This window comes from Dermacentor andersoni, chromosome 9 (assembly GCF_023375885.2).
Source record: "Dermacentor andersoni chromosome 9, qqDerAnde1_hic_scaffold, whole genome shotgun sequence".
Lineage (NCBI taxonomy): Eukaryota > Metazoa > Arthropoda > Arachnida > Ixodida > Ixodidae > Dermacentor > Dermacentor andersoni.
The window spans coordinates 32,947,200-32,961,636 of record NC_092822.1 but is presented as its reverse complement, the minus strand read 5'-3'; the positions used below and the strand labels follow the sequence as shown (position 1 = coordinate 32,961,636).

The window sequence follows — 14,437 nt, the reverse complement described above, 5'->3', positions numbered from 1 at the left end:
AAATTGCGCAGTCATGGTAAGCGGAAGTTGATGGCGTTTTTTCAACATGAGTGCAAACCGGCTTTCTGTACTGACGTAGTGTTCGTGTTTCTTTAAAGCAGTATGTCATAGCGGTGTGTGAACGGTAAATTTCGAGAGCTAATCAAATACGAATCGAATAGCGCCAAAACCAAATCGTTTAGATCGAACAGTCTTTTCAAAAGTTTTCAGACGAACAGTCGTCGTCACCATAAAACGATGCGCATACATTATAGTATTGGCGTTGTTAACAAGTTTTCGTTCTAACTTTGCACGTTATGAAGCCTTGTTTATTCGAGGCCGCAATGAAGTATTTGGAACAAATTGGCAGTTCGTACACCGGGAAATCTCTGGAAAAGGGAGAATTATCGCGCTTTGCAAAAAACTCTTGCTTCCCGAGCCATGCATATCGCGCTCTACTACGTAACTGTTCCTGTCATACGTCTGTCATGCGTCTGGCGCAATGAAATTTATGGCACTTTTGTTGAAGTATTATGTTTGATCGCTCGCACAAGAGAATTTAAACTGTTCGAAAACTATTCGCGTTTACGAATACCAACTATTCGATTCGAAAACAGAATCAAATAGGGCATTATTCGTTTCCTTATAAGAAATTTATGAATATTCAGCGAGGACGAGACAGCAGCCGTGGGGACCGCAAAAAAAAAAAAAAAGGTGCTGAGTCACTCGCCTTCCGGCTCAGAGTGGTTTAGGCGCCCTTTAATGCGGCCAGTGTGCGCTATGGTGACGTACACATCAGTCAACAAAAATTCCATTGCGCTCGAAAGTTAGCACGTCGTGACCCTTCCAAATTTGGGCAATCCTTTCCGGTAAGATAACTGTTCGGATGGGGAAGAACTCAGCGAAATACTCTGTGCCCCACTGACGTTATTTGGACCGTCGTTTCAACGAAAGCCGAGCCTCTTTCTTTTTTTTTTTTTTTTTTTGAGGGCGTTGCCAATGCTTTTTTGCCACAAATACAGAAATACAGCCGGGATTTGGAAACAATACTCTGCTAGTCTAAGTTAACTTGGTGCCTACATTTAGTGTTCTTCAACGGTTCCTTGAGACGATCTATGAATTGCTTGTGCAGCACGCGTAGATAGCAAGTCCTCATTCCCGTTTATCTCCCGCTGCTACTCTGTTGGTAACGAGAACGGTCACATGCGCAAGACTATACTAATGACCCGGAAGTAATGCTTTCCGTCATTTACAACGTGTACGGCACCGAAATTTTTGCCTGCGTGTGCATGACACATAGGCAGTGAGATGCCGAAATATACAAGGATCAATTATAGTAATTGTGATATTTTTTTTATTGAACGCGGAATAAAGAAGAAATATCCACTTAACATAAGAACAATATTAGCCAGCTGCGCAATTATGTATACGTCGAAGGAGGTAGTATGCCGGAAACCAATCAGAAACTCGTTTGACTAAGATGTCTTGCAAATAATTATCCCATGCCCGAGCTCTTGGTACGACGTCGTGCCGTTTACCCTGTATTACGACAGTGGGGAACATATACAAATCAGAAAAAAGAACTAATTCTGAAAAAAAAAAGGAAGCTTGACCCAACTCTGGAAATCTACGATACTGCTTGGCCTGCTTGGTTAGATTTTTTTTTCTTTTTTATTATTCACTTCATTATACTTTCATTGCACTCTAAAAATTGATTTGCCCGGTATTTATAAAAGTTGTTTTATGTGAACTTGTCTCCAGGTCAGATGTCATGATTTTTTTTCTTTTCCACAGTTAAATTAGATGAGAAAACCCTAACAGACTGATTTTTAAACTGTAGGCATATTTTGAAAAACATCTTTTTCTCTATCGAAGTATTAAGTTATTATAGATTACATCATAAATTTTATTTGGAGCCGAAAATTTTGTTTAGCCTTGTCGTAGGCACTGCTGTTATTGTTGTAGATATTGAGAAGCAACAATGGAGTCAGCTTGACTTGTATTTGAATTTCCCCATACTGTTATCTTTTTGGGGAGATTCAGTCGAGTGTTCTCAAACACATTCTCACACGCGGTTCAAATGTGATTTAAGCACTGGTGACTAAATATTCACTGAAGTCATCGTTCACTTATTTGTTTCTTCCTGTTTTATTTCGCTTGATTTAATTTTAGGCTTGTTTCTTTTTGTTTTATTGCGATGCAGACCTAATTTAAGGCAAGTTTTCGTCACATCTACGATGTCTCCAATGTTCCCGCATGCACGCGTATTTGTAAAAGTGTAACAACTCAGTTTATAATCAGCGCGCTTTCCACATATACCGTTCCTTTTTTCGTGTCCCAGTCTTTCTTGACTTCTGCCCTGCAAATATGAATCCAAGCTCCAGCAACCGGCTCTTCTCAAATACAAGAATTATGTCATACCTGCCTAATAGTTGAGTCACACGCCGTAGTGATCCATTTTCTTCGTTTCGTTTATGCAACTTTAAAACTCTTTTAACTAATGCATTTTGCCGGCGCCAGTCAAGTTCTGGTCAATTCCCCTTATGGTCATACGCCATGGTACACGAAGTCATCATCATCAACGTCTTCATCAAATATATGCGCCTAGAGTCATCGTCGTCATTATCAGTATAAGTGTCTGGCGTTTAAACACGTTCTGTGAACACGCTAAGGCCAAGACGTCACAAGTGTCTTGCGAGATCATAGCTTTATACACGTATTGGGACGGGTTAACAGCATGAGCAACATATATCTAACATTTTCTTTGAGGTTGACCGACTTACTTTGTGGCTTGTATTTTCAACAGCGCAGGCATGCCCTCCGGCCATCAAGGGCGCCAGGGGCGTGACAATCCAGGGCACGGCCGGCCCCTACGCTGAGGGGGACGTGGTGCGGCCCACCTGCGAAATAGGCACGTGTAGTTACGTAACCTGCAGGTACACTTCCTGCCATCCTGTGAACGTCACGCTTGAATTACTCATTGATGGAACGTCTATCTCGAGTGACACTGCACGAAATGAGTAGCTGCATTGTGATTTTACACGCCAATGTCAAGTTAAGTTCCGCGCTTTTTTTTTATCCCTAACTTGATCTGTCATGTTATAAATGTGTTGCTCTAGGTGAAGTGTTGGTTGAATATGTCTCGAATGCTCCGTTTCGCCCTGTCCCACACACAAGTAATGTCAATGTTACACGGGGACTTTTAACGCTGACTGCACCCGATTTCTGCAAGTTGCGGGAAGGAGCGAATCGCGAGCCAGGAATTCGATTCTGATCAGACTCGATCAGAATCAACCCAGCTTTTCTCGGAGACTTTTCCAAACAATCACACTGCGCTCGCTTTCCCGCCTCCTTAACTTTCATTCGTGAACTGTGCTCTCGTGAAGTTGCGATCAACCGCTACACGCTGCCCCACAAGCTCATTGTCGTTTTGGCATGTCATTATGTTTGCACCCTTTGAGAAGTAAATCCGTGTCTTAACGCTTTACATCTCACGGCGTACACACCTCTGTATGCGTCTCTAGTTTTTGCCATCTCTTTGCATTCGTGGCAAGGAAAGGATGACGGGCATTATGCATAGGGAATGTTGAACGCCCTGCCTACCTTAAGTGGCTCCGTTTCACTTCTGAGTGCAATGTACCGCTACAGACCTTGCTGAAGGCCATACCATGTTCAGCGGGGACGTTCGAGCTGCAACGATCTGTGAGCATTGGCAAAAGAGTTTTTTTTTTTTTCTCTCTTTCGCAATGTTTACAGTTGATAAATAACCCGCGCATACGCTTTGAGATGGAAATTTATTCCTTGCTATGAAGAAACGCGGCATGAATGACTATATTTTCTAAAAATATTTAATGATGCCGCAAAAATGACTCACTATAAGTTGCAGAATGACACATTATACTACCCTGACGTGCTTGCAATGGATTCTCCAGCGAGTCGGCATGAAACTTTACACATTCATCGACAATCGATCATGATTCGAGACTGAAGGAGCTAACGTATAGAACACTAAAGAAAAAAAATTAAACGCCCGTCTTAAAAACAAAATGCTTTTTTGTCCTCAGGCAGGCAGGTCGGGCATCAGTTAGCAAGGCGCTTCCGAGTTTGTTATCGTACAAACTTTCTCTACCGATTTTTTGTCACGCATTGTTGCAGACGCCCCGCGGTGTGGCGTTGGGCGGGACAAGGTCCTGTTGGCGAGGCCGAAAGAGCCACTGAACGTGACCTGTGACGTTGCACTTCTTTTGGATAAGCCATGAACTACGCGGGGCGGAGGCGTCAAGTGACGCGGAGAGAGGGCGCCACCGGAGCCGAGGGTTCGGACTTCGAAGACCTGCCACCGGAAGTGCAGGACTCGAACCGGCTCGAAGTGCTGGTCGACGCGCCCCTGTTTAACGCTACGCTTCTCTGCTGGGCGGGAAATAGCGTGGGCAAGCAGCGAGAACCTTGTAGACACCCGTTCCAGTTCAAGCGTAAGAATTCTCAATTTAAAAGAAATCTTTTTTATAGAACACCAATGACGTACCTCATTAAGGCACTCCCCTCCAACACAGCAGGAATACCACTTCACTACGGTGCGGTCCGTACGGGTGAAGACGGTGGATGGACGCCACGCTGACGCACAGATGCTGTGCACACTGAACTCTTGCAGCTTATACCTCCCGCATTCCGCGACATTCAGATTTGTGTGCGGTATAAAGTGCACTTATCGAGTTGTGCAGTGAACTGTTCCATGATCAAGGTCATTTGCACACAACTCGGAGCAAGTACTGGGGGACAGGAGATTATGTTGAAAGTTTGCGCTTGTGTCTGTCGTCCCACAATCTTCGTTCGAAGTGGGGCGCAAATAGCATGGGCCATGAATTCTAACCAACCAAGCCCAAACCAGCGCTCTCTTAAGAACTATCCCAGTTTCAAGCATTATTCAAAGATGGAACAAACGCAATTGACTCGCCCCGACTAACAATTCTAATCTCCGATCTGCCCATGTTGCAGGCGAGCGAGCGCCCAGCCTTGACTGCGTGGTGGGTAACTGCCACGGACTCCTCGTTCTCGATCACGTGTGCTTCGTGCCGACGTCGTCGTGCCAGGAGTGGCGACAATCGCGCATCTTCCGCGCCAGAGTCCCGACTCCGCGTCGAGCTGTTCGAGGCGACGGCGGGAAACCGGCCGGTGCGAGGATTCTGCGCCCCAACCAGGGCTCCGCGGCACCCGCTGGCTCTGACGGGTCTCAAGCCGGTCACGGACTACCTGGTCGTGGTGCGGCCGGAACCGGAAGCGAACGCTTTCACCACGTAGGAGAAGAAACCAGCGCCCGCTCTGACTATCGGGGAACGCACAGTTCCGTACTTCGATTTAGGGAGAGAAAATAGTGACGTGTAAAAAAAAAGAAAGGACATGGGCAAATGAGATTGGAAATATGATTTAGCAACTCGCGTTTTACGGTCCATAACTGGTATAATGTATTCATGCCGAAATGTGAGGAACAACGGCGAACGGCCACAGTAGCGCTCGTTTCTGAGGGGAGAGTTGAACGCTAGTGTATTTGGTAAAGCGTTGTCATAATGATACCTCAAAAATATGAAGGACGAAAAAAAAAACCGTACATGATGAATAACGCAAATGTGTGCAGACCACACGTATTAAATCATATGCACACGTAACAAAAAAGTACAAAAGAAGTCGCGAGAAAGACCGTCCACTAATTTTCGCATACAACAAAAACTTTTTGGTAAATTATCTTTGTGGTGTCGTGTCATGTGTTTCTTCCGCGCTGTGCAACACTTTTCTTTTGTATTGCGCATATTTCACCGCTTCATTTTCGCAATGCTTATTGAAAGAAAGACGACCTGCTAAGGTATAGCGGCCTGATATTCACAAGTTCTTCAAACATAATTTTTCTGAGCACGCAATGAGCAAGTCCGTCTTAAGTGCAAAGGTATAAAAAAGTTTGGCTATTTGTATAGCGGGCTCTTTGCAGCCAGACTGCCGCAGTTAATAATCGATAACTACACCACCACTGGACATAGGGTTTTCGCTAGTGATGACTTACAATCGAGTTTCTCGTGTGCTGTTTGTCCAACGTGGCCTATTACCGCCACCGTATGTCCACCACCATATGTCAATGATTCTTCCTTTCTGTGCAGAACGCGCGTCAACCCAGAAGACCACCATGGCGCCGCCCACGGCCACGATGATTGCTGTCATCGCCTGCGTCAGCGCAACCACCACGTTAGGCTTAGCGGCGGTTTACCGCAGAAGGAGATCTTGGCTGTTGAAAGCCGCCGCTGCTCGCAAGCACGCCGAACACAAGGCGTACCTCGCTTCGAACACTTCGTGCAGCTGACATCGCGGACTCGAGCCGTGTGCGTTTCGAATAAACGCCTTCAAATTCTGTACAAGTGTCGTTCACGTCAAACTATCACCAGAACAATACTGCCTGTAGAATTTCTATTTTAACTGCATCACCCAGGCACTTTGGCCCTTCACGCGGCTATCCTACTCAGCATCCCTGCTCCTAGCAGGTATGCTATACATGGCGGTTTAATTGCCACGCTCAGTTAAAACATTTTCTCTAATATTAATGCAGCGTTTCTCTTTTAACTGTCGATTTCAGTTGAATCTGCAACCTGCAGGTTCAACTGCGCTTCGCCTGCTGAATGGCATCCGCCTAGGCGGCTGGCCAACCTGCCGTTTACTCTTCAAAAAGATGTTACAACATGGCGGGAAGAACTGTACCTTGAGAATTTCTTATCCAGCAGATGACTACTTTGCAGTTGTTCACAAACAACAAAGCGACGCTGAAAAGCGGGAACGCAAGCGTTCCGAGGCTGCGCGTATTCGACAGGCTGTGAGAATGCCGACGCACGTTAAGTCTCTGTGGCGAAAGCCCGGGACAGCCACGTCAAGAAGAAGGTCGAACTTCGTGAGACCCGCCTCACTAAAATGCGCCGATCGTATCGGCAACCGCATTATAAACGTTTAATCAATTTATTTCAAACCACCATGTACGTGGACCTCAATTGTCTTCTTTGGCGTCGACGCTAGCTGACGTTTTTGTTTGGTTTGGTGCCTATGGATATGGCTCGACCCACTACAGGGGATCGGCCATCAATGGGGTGGCAGTAGGCAGGAAGGGAAGAATTCTTAAATAGAATTTTGTAATTTAGAAATGATATTAAATGATTGCCAGTCGTTAATATCAATTTTCAGGCTGTAACATATTAAAATTTAAAGTTAATATTTTTGTGTTCGCATTGAGGGAACTGAAACAGTGAGACTAACGTGGCGGTCTCCTTGTTTCACTTATACAAAATTAAGTATGGCATCAAATACGCTCCTATTCCAGTGTCCTATTGCCGACGCCCCGAGAGACCGTACCACAGGGAGCGTCAATGCCCACTCACAGTCGGCTAAGGGGACCTTCTGGAAATTTTTTTTCTGTGCACGTCGACCCTACGACACTATGAAGAAATGCTTTGTCTCTTTACGCTAGTGTGCATCTCTTCTTCTACTCCGGCAGTGGTGGCTGAGCTCGGCCACACGTTCTGTCTTGAGGCCATCTGCACAGGGTTCGAAAGCAATAGATATGGCCAATTTGAGATAGCTAATGTCTTCGTGTACGCTGCGTTCTCGCGCGCCTATAGCTCGCGCTGAAGCGGGGAGGCAGTGCGAAGGGGAACGCGCTCGCCGCTGCTGCCGCTCTTCCTCACTACAGCATTCGCACAGCGAGTGTCTCCGGTCATCGAGTGAGATGTGTTCGTGTTTGCCTGTGCGCGCGTGACAACGTAATTGTTCATTTTAGTTAGTCAGCGAATGTCTATAGCAGTTTATGCAGTTTATGCAGCTGATAAAACGACTAACCTTACTTCGTATAGCTAACTATTTGCTATCGCAATCAATGCTTCTCCTGTCGGGCAGCACTGATATTTAAGTGCTTAACATTTCAGTGCGCTTTGCATCAAGTGCATTGGAATTCCTCGAGGGATACTTAAATATCTGTTACTAGATTAAAAGTATAAAATTTCACAATGGCGCATGAACTTGTAAAGAACCACGCTGGTCTTATCGACTACAGAACAAGCCGACCTGTAGTTTATTATGCTTCCGCTAGAAGATAATAAGAAAACAGCACGCTTTAACAGCTTTATATTTCGCCCTGAACGAATGTCAAGAATTCTAATTATCGGTCTTGCTTCTGGTTAATGGAGTCCGTTAAAACCTTTCATGGGCGGTACAGCAATTACAAAATTTAAGAAATATGGTTCATTACATACTTTTTCCAGTTTTTCTGTCTTCAACCTGTACATGACAAATGTATTTATAATATCTCCTGACGCAAGCGATGGAGTGCTCGCTTGCGCTTGTCTCAGTCATTCCCACAAGAAAACAAGAAAAACGTACCCCACTCTGGTGGCGCATGCAGGTATTGAACTTCAACTTCGCAATGGCACTACCTGCTAGTGAAGGCTGTCAGGAAGCTTAGATTTCATTTGTAGCTTCAGCGTCGACTGCAAAGGCACAGATAGCCTATAGTTGAGTTCAGATTTGCAAGGTCGATATCAGCGGGAAAGGGTGCTTATTCAATACTTCCGGACACATTCCATAGATCCTTGCAGGCATCAATTTATAGATGTTATTCAGCGTCGCCACTTTCGGCAAGTAAGGCTTCGGCCCAAAAAAAGAAGTAATCAGCCCACAAGCTTGCGTGACGTACGCCTTTTAGAAAGTCGGCCTTATGATCGTCGATATACTTAGTTGAATTTCTACAGTAGTTATTATTTTCGATTGTCGGGACATAATGGTCATGATTGTAATAATACGCGGTCGAAACAAGTATTTAACATTGATGTAGAGAGAAAACGTTTCTGAACGCCTTTGTTGATTGAGAGCTTGTCGAAACAGCTCTTGTTGGGGTGCCCTCACGTTGGGGCGCCCTAAAGAAAATGCCTCGATGCATTGTGATTTGAATATGAAAGCAGGCGCGTCTTCCCTACCCATCAAAGTTGAAGCACTTCGTAGTGCCACACGGTGACAAAAAAAAAGAAATCTGAAAGAAGAAGGCAGAAACGAAACTTTTGGATTTGCATCACAGTGAGTAAAAAGGCGTATGTAAATTTTGCACGTCTAGTGTACAGGCACGAATTTCTTTCTCACTTGTTTCTCAGTGTGCGTGCACAATGCACGGGCTCTTTGTTATTCCGGGCTCCCACTGGACGGTGAATGACGTCTGTCAAGAAAGCGCAAATTCGGCGCCGTGGTTTGACTGTACCACAGTGCCATCAACGTTATTACCCAAACTCTCCTTGTTAAATATAGTGAATCATGCCCGTCACCACCATACTGCTCTGTTCACCTTCGCCCTATCCATTAGTCTAATAACAAATCAATCGATTAATGATAAATGCACTGGTAAGAAAGCTTTGTAAAAATATTGACGTAAAAGGTGTCCTGTCGGTAAATATAAATGCATTTTAAGACATAAAAGCTGCATACTAAATTTCTAAATTGCACTGCTTCCCAAAGCCCGGTTGTGTGGACTATTTATGAGGGGGCCTATCACATGAATATTTTCTTAGTGGAGCGGTCAACTGGCATAAACAGTGGAGTTTTTTTGTGAGCACATTTACAAAAATACTACATACCGTATGTCTCTGCTGCGCTTTTGTGGTCTGAATCTGCGTCGCTTTTCGAATTCTCCGTTTTCACGGAGCACAGAACACCGCTTCTGAAATTTGCTAACGACAAGGTTTTCTTTGCTGACTTCACACGGGTTTGGCGTATCTGGGATCTGGGCATCTCGTAACCACTTTTAGAAGAAGAACAGACCTTTCGCGCCTCCAGGGCTTCGTAGCGAGTCGCAAAAGATGAATGTAGGTCTCAACGAGACAAGAAGCGAAAATTAGTTTCAGAGTACATAAACTTAATGACGCCGGTGTAATTACCACCAAGATAGTCGAAAAGTTAAACACGTTGCACTATAGGTTGAACTATCAGCGAGATCAGATCACTTGGCCTCTTGATCAGAAGAAGAACGCGTCAACCTAGTGTCGATGCTAAATAAGGCAAGGCCCAGGTAATTCATTGCCCATGAAATACTGTACGAATAAGATACAAAAAGAGTGAAGAATGAATATAAAAATGACAGACATACGGGATAGAACTATATTAAAAAATTTAATCGACGAGTTATTTTAACCGCAGTGTACGTTGACCTTGTTTTATCTATCGTCGACATTTTGTTGACGCTTTCTTTTTTAGAGCGTTAGCTTTCTTCATTCCTCGCTTTCGTGTCGGCGTTAACATTGGTGCCACCCGATGCTGAGACTGATTGAATCGGTACGCCGCCATTTGATGTCTGATTTTGCAGCTTGCGGGAAAGTGTTACAATGTGATTTGGAGCGATTGAGAAAGTCCTGCTGTGAATTATTGTGGACACATGAATTGGGAACACATATCAAAAGTGAGATTGGGTGACGGGAGAAGTTTTCCCACTATGTGGTGCTCATTGAAGAGCAAGCTTTACCTAAGGAGCTCCTATCTGAATAGGGAAATGGAGAAATACTTTTGCTTGGCATCCATGACAACAATTTCGATTGCGTTGATATTCTAACACTGGTACACAAGCTAAGCACTAATATATTGCATATGCTCAGTTTAGATATTCTAACAAATGTGGTTCACAAAACTGCAGAATTGGTAATGGGTGCAGAGTAACAGATTCTTAAACTCCTTTCTTCTTATCTTTTTCCCTCATATTTGAAAATGTAGCGCCATTTTTTCATAATACTAAGGCCCTAAATCAAGATTATGCTTCTTCTAGTATTTAGAATTTAGATTCTTCTCAAATTCTACAAATTTCCTTCGATTTGGTCCACCTTCTGCCTAGCGAAAGGCTTTATGCGTTTCACATATATTCGAACAACAATTTCAGCTGGCCCCGAGCCACAGATTCCTCTTGATACGATATGTACAAGGCATGACAGCTATTATGCATTTACAGCTGTGCAAAATGTTTCCAGCACATCCAATTCACAAAAGCACCTCCTTCGAGATATGTGGTCTGTCACTCCAAAGAAGCGGTCGCTTGGCGCTCGATTTGGACACCACCTATACCAAAGTGGGGAAACGTTTATTAAAGTATAGTTAGTCTAGTTGAGCAACTCACCGGTTTTTTCAAGTGTCTTAAGATCAGCATTTAGTGCTCCAGGACTATGGGCACTTCATTCCAGCTCTACTGCGAGATCTCGTGTTCCCATTGAATCCCATGCCGTTCCGACTGTTCAAAAATGTGGAGTGATTCCAGAAGCATTCCCACTCCGGAATTGCCACTTCGCAACACTCTTCCCCACCCCCACCCCCATTTATTTCACGGAGTTAAGAAGCTGTTTTATCTTAACACCGGACTAGCCACCTCAATACTAATGAATAGCCTTAAGTGGAGTGCAAGCACGTAGGAAGGTCATTGCCGTAGTGGTCTCTACAGAAAGACAAACTGATCGTAGCCTGAGAACGTAACTTCGTCTAAATAATCACGAAAAGTTTGCTGGTTACAGGAAAGCAAAGCGCAGTTCAGCCTCATAAGCAGCTCAGGTGATCATGGCAACTAGGTCGAACATGACCCCAGACTTAGCGGCCATCCTAGAGACAGTTCTCGCTGGTCCGGGTGGCCCTGTTTCGAATGAGCTCAGTCACGACGCATTAAAAATGTACAACAACGGTAGCTTTCTGAAATTGCTGCTACCCACAAACGACAAGGTCATAGAAACAAAGCGCTGCCGAATCACCTGGTGAAGAAAAAGTAAAACCTTAACTTGTAGCCAGGCTTAGCGAAATGTTGCCCCCTGGGGGAAAAAAAAGAGAGGCATCAGCGAGACGCCAATAAAGGACACTGTGAGAAGTAGACAAAACCGTACTGAAGTCGAAACAACAACAGCAGCAACAGCCGCAACGACAACGACATCATCATGAAATAGATCGATGGAGAAAGTACGTGATCGGGAAAGCTGAGCACCAACGATTATAAAGAGAAAGAAAAAAAAAAAGTGGAACGGAAATTCGCGCATGACCTGACACAGAGTTGCTTTCTTTTTCCACAGTTGTTTGTGGCTTAAGGACGCTTCCTTGTCCGGCGCCATCCCACGGGACAGAACCTGCGCAGTCTTCTTACTTGTGTCCTAAGCGAAGCGCTTACCGGAAGTAATTCCATCTGGGTTGCACTGATTGCCGTGGATCTTAGACAGCGGTGTCGAGTGGTCTTCTTCGAGCAGGCGGTCGTTAATAGTGCATCCACATCATGGGCCAAGTCAAAATTTCCCCCCGCTGGGCCACGGCTCACATGATTCCGCAGGCCCGGTTTTGTGAAGGCTGCAATAAGTCCTCGTTGATCCGATTTGGACTCTGTTCAATTAAATTCACGTGTATTGACATTAAAATACATGTGCACATTATACAGGCAGACCTACTAAACTGAAAACTGAAAGTTCGGTCTTCCACATGCCAATAAATATATGGTAAAATAAAGCAAACAGAGAAGTCGTTATAGATTATACAAATAAACAAGGAAAATATTGAACAGGTAAAAGAGAATTGCGCGTTCAGAGAAAATATAATAACGCGTTAAGACAAACGAAAAATGAATTACCGAAAGAGAAAAGTATCTGCTCAAAAATTTATCAGGCAGCTATCTCTCATCAATATCTGTCATTAAGTAGACGGATATCTCTCATCATCAAAAAAAGATAATACAACGTTGTTGGTAAACGAAAAGTAAATAGATTATTTCTCTGATTCAGCTTAATGCTCAAGGCAGAATGCTTTAGTTTTACTATAACGCCATGTTGCTAAATGTCTCATGGCATGACGCTTATCTTTTCCCACGACGCCAGGTTGCCAAAATTTTTAGAGCCGGAGGCATGGCTCGGCTGTCGAAATCATAGGGTGACCTTACAATGATGAAAACGAAAGACAACGACGCAGCCTGTAGGTGAGTGCTTGCGAAATGTGACCTTGGGTGTGCGTTGGTAACGGCTCCCAGTAAAAACCACTTTTCTCTAGCATTTTCGAGCCACATTTCTTTGGTGAAACGAACCAAACGTGGTGGAGAACGCCGCAACTCACTGCCCACTGAAGTTGTCTTTCTTTTCTCTTCTTCATAGCTTCTACGTCAGCTGGCAGGACTCTTATTTTACTTTCTTTTGGTTGTCCGAATGCCGTTTTCGTGCTCCTGCAATTGAACGCCTATACTTATAAAAGAACGCAGCACGTTCAATCTGCATCGATGTGTGATGCGACCGAGACGAGACATGTAACTGATAAAAGAAACTGCGTGGGGCGTCGCGTGCTTATGACGTAATGCACCTTCAACCTCACCGCGATTCGTCGTCAAAAAATTTTCCGCGGCACGCAAACACTGCGAACGTGCACGAGTGAAGTCGTTTTGTCCCACAAGGTTCGTGGGGCGAGAAAGCGCCGCATACATCCGCTATCCGTGACCGCAAAAGGGGGCAACAGATGCCATCCAGGAGAGAAAGCCCACTTTTCCGAAGTGCCTCATCGCGGTAGTTTCCATATTCGTAGCATCCACTTCTTTATTTACTTTGCGATTTAGGAAGACCGACAAAAACTTTTCTGTCGCGCTACACAAATCTAGAACCGGAAGGTGGATTGCAATCTCGGCAGAATGCGGAAGTCGTGACAGTGGCGCCTCCAATAGAGAAGTGAGAAAGAACTTTTTTTTTCTCGCGGAAAACAATCTCTCTTGTTCGCGCTCGGCGAAATGGGTGGAGTATGACATAGGGGCCAAACGAGAACACCACCAACGTAACGAAACAGCCGGAAAAGGTATGATATAGAAAGTGAAATCCAGAGTCTTACTCACGCCATACTTCTTATAGTTTCTTTTGCGCTGTCTCTGTGTCACTGAGCAGCACCTGAGTAGAAAGCACGACTGCGCTTAAAGGGACACTAAAGGTTACTATGAAGTCAAGTTAGAGTGATGAAGCAATGGTCTAGAACGTCTAAGGCGTCAATATAATCGCGAACAGAGCTTAAGTAACCGAGAAATTGAGGTAAATGCATGACACGATTTGAGCCCCCCCAACGCCATTCCGGTACTATCCCGATGACGAAGGCACTCCTCATCACAATTTATGTCACTAGTACTCAACTACTCGTATTAAAAAGATCATTTTAATTAGGTTATAAGACGGAAGAAAATGCTACTTGTCTACTTCTGTTCGATTCTAAGAAAAAACAACATTTTGACGTTACCCTTCAGTAGTATGGGTGGTCGAAAGGTTTCGTTTTCGCTCGACTCTGCACGCTCGACTCTGCGCCGCGCGCGCTTTCGAGTTTCAGTTATTTCGTTATCGCGCCGTGCTGCGCTGGTTCTGATGGCTCGCGAAACTTGCATTTGGAACAAGCAGCGAGAATGCCACGCCCATGTGATGTCGTGGGA

At 44.7% G+C, this 14,437-nt stretch overlaps 1 long non-coding RNA gene across 7 annotated transcripts in view; it reads right to left on the bottom strand.

The window, feature by feature from the left end:
• LOC129383818 (uncharacterized) overlaps positions 1-14,437 on the bottom strand; it is a 514,476-nt gene that overhangs the window by 313,219 nt on the left and 186,820 nt on the right. For 6 of the 7 annotated variants that reach the window (XR_011890289.1, XR_011890292.1, XR_011890293.1 and 3 more), the window contains exon 4: positions 2,763-2,879. This is a non-coding gene — a long non-coding RNA (uncharacterized lncRNA). Of the gene's footprint in view, positions 1-2,762; positions 2,880-3,582; positions 3,670-12,172; positions 12,379-14,437 lie in introns of all 7 variants that reach the window. The other variant, XR_011890290.1, reaches the window with a different exon arrangement.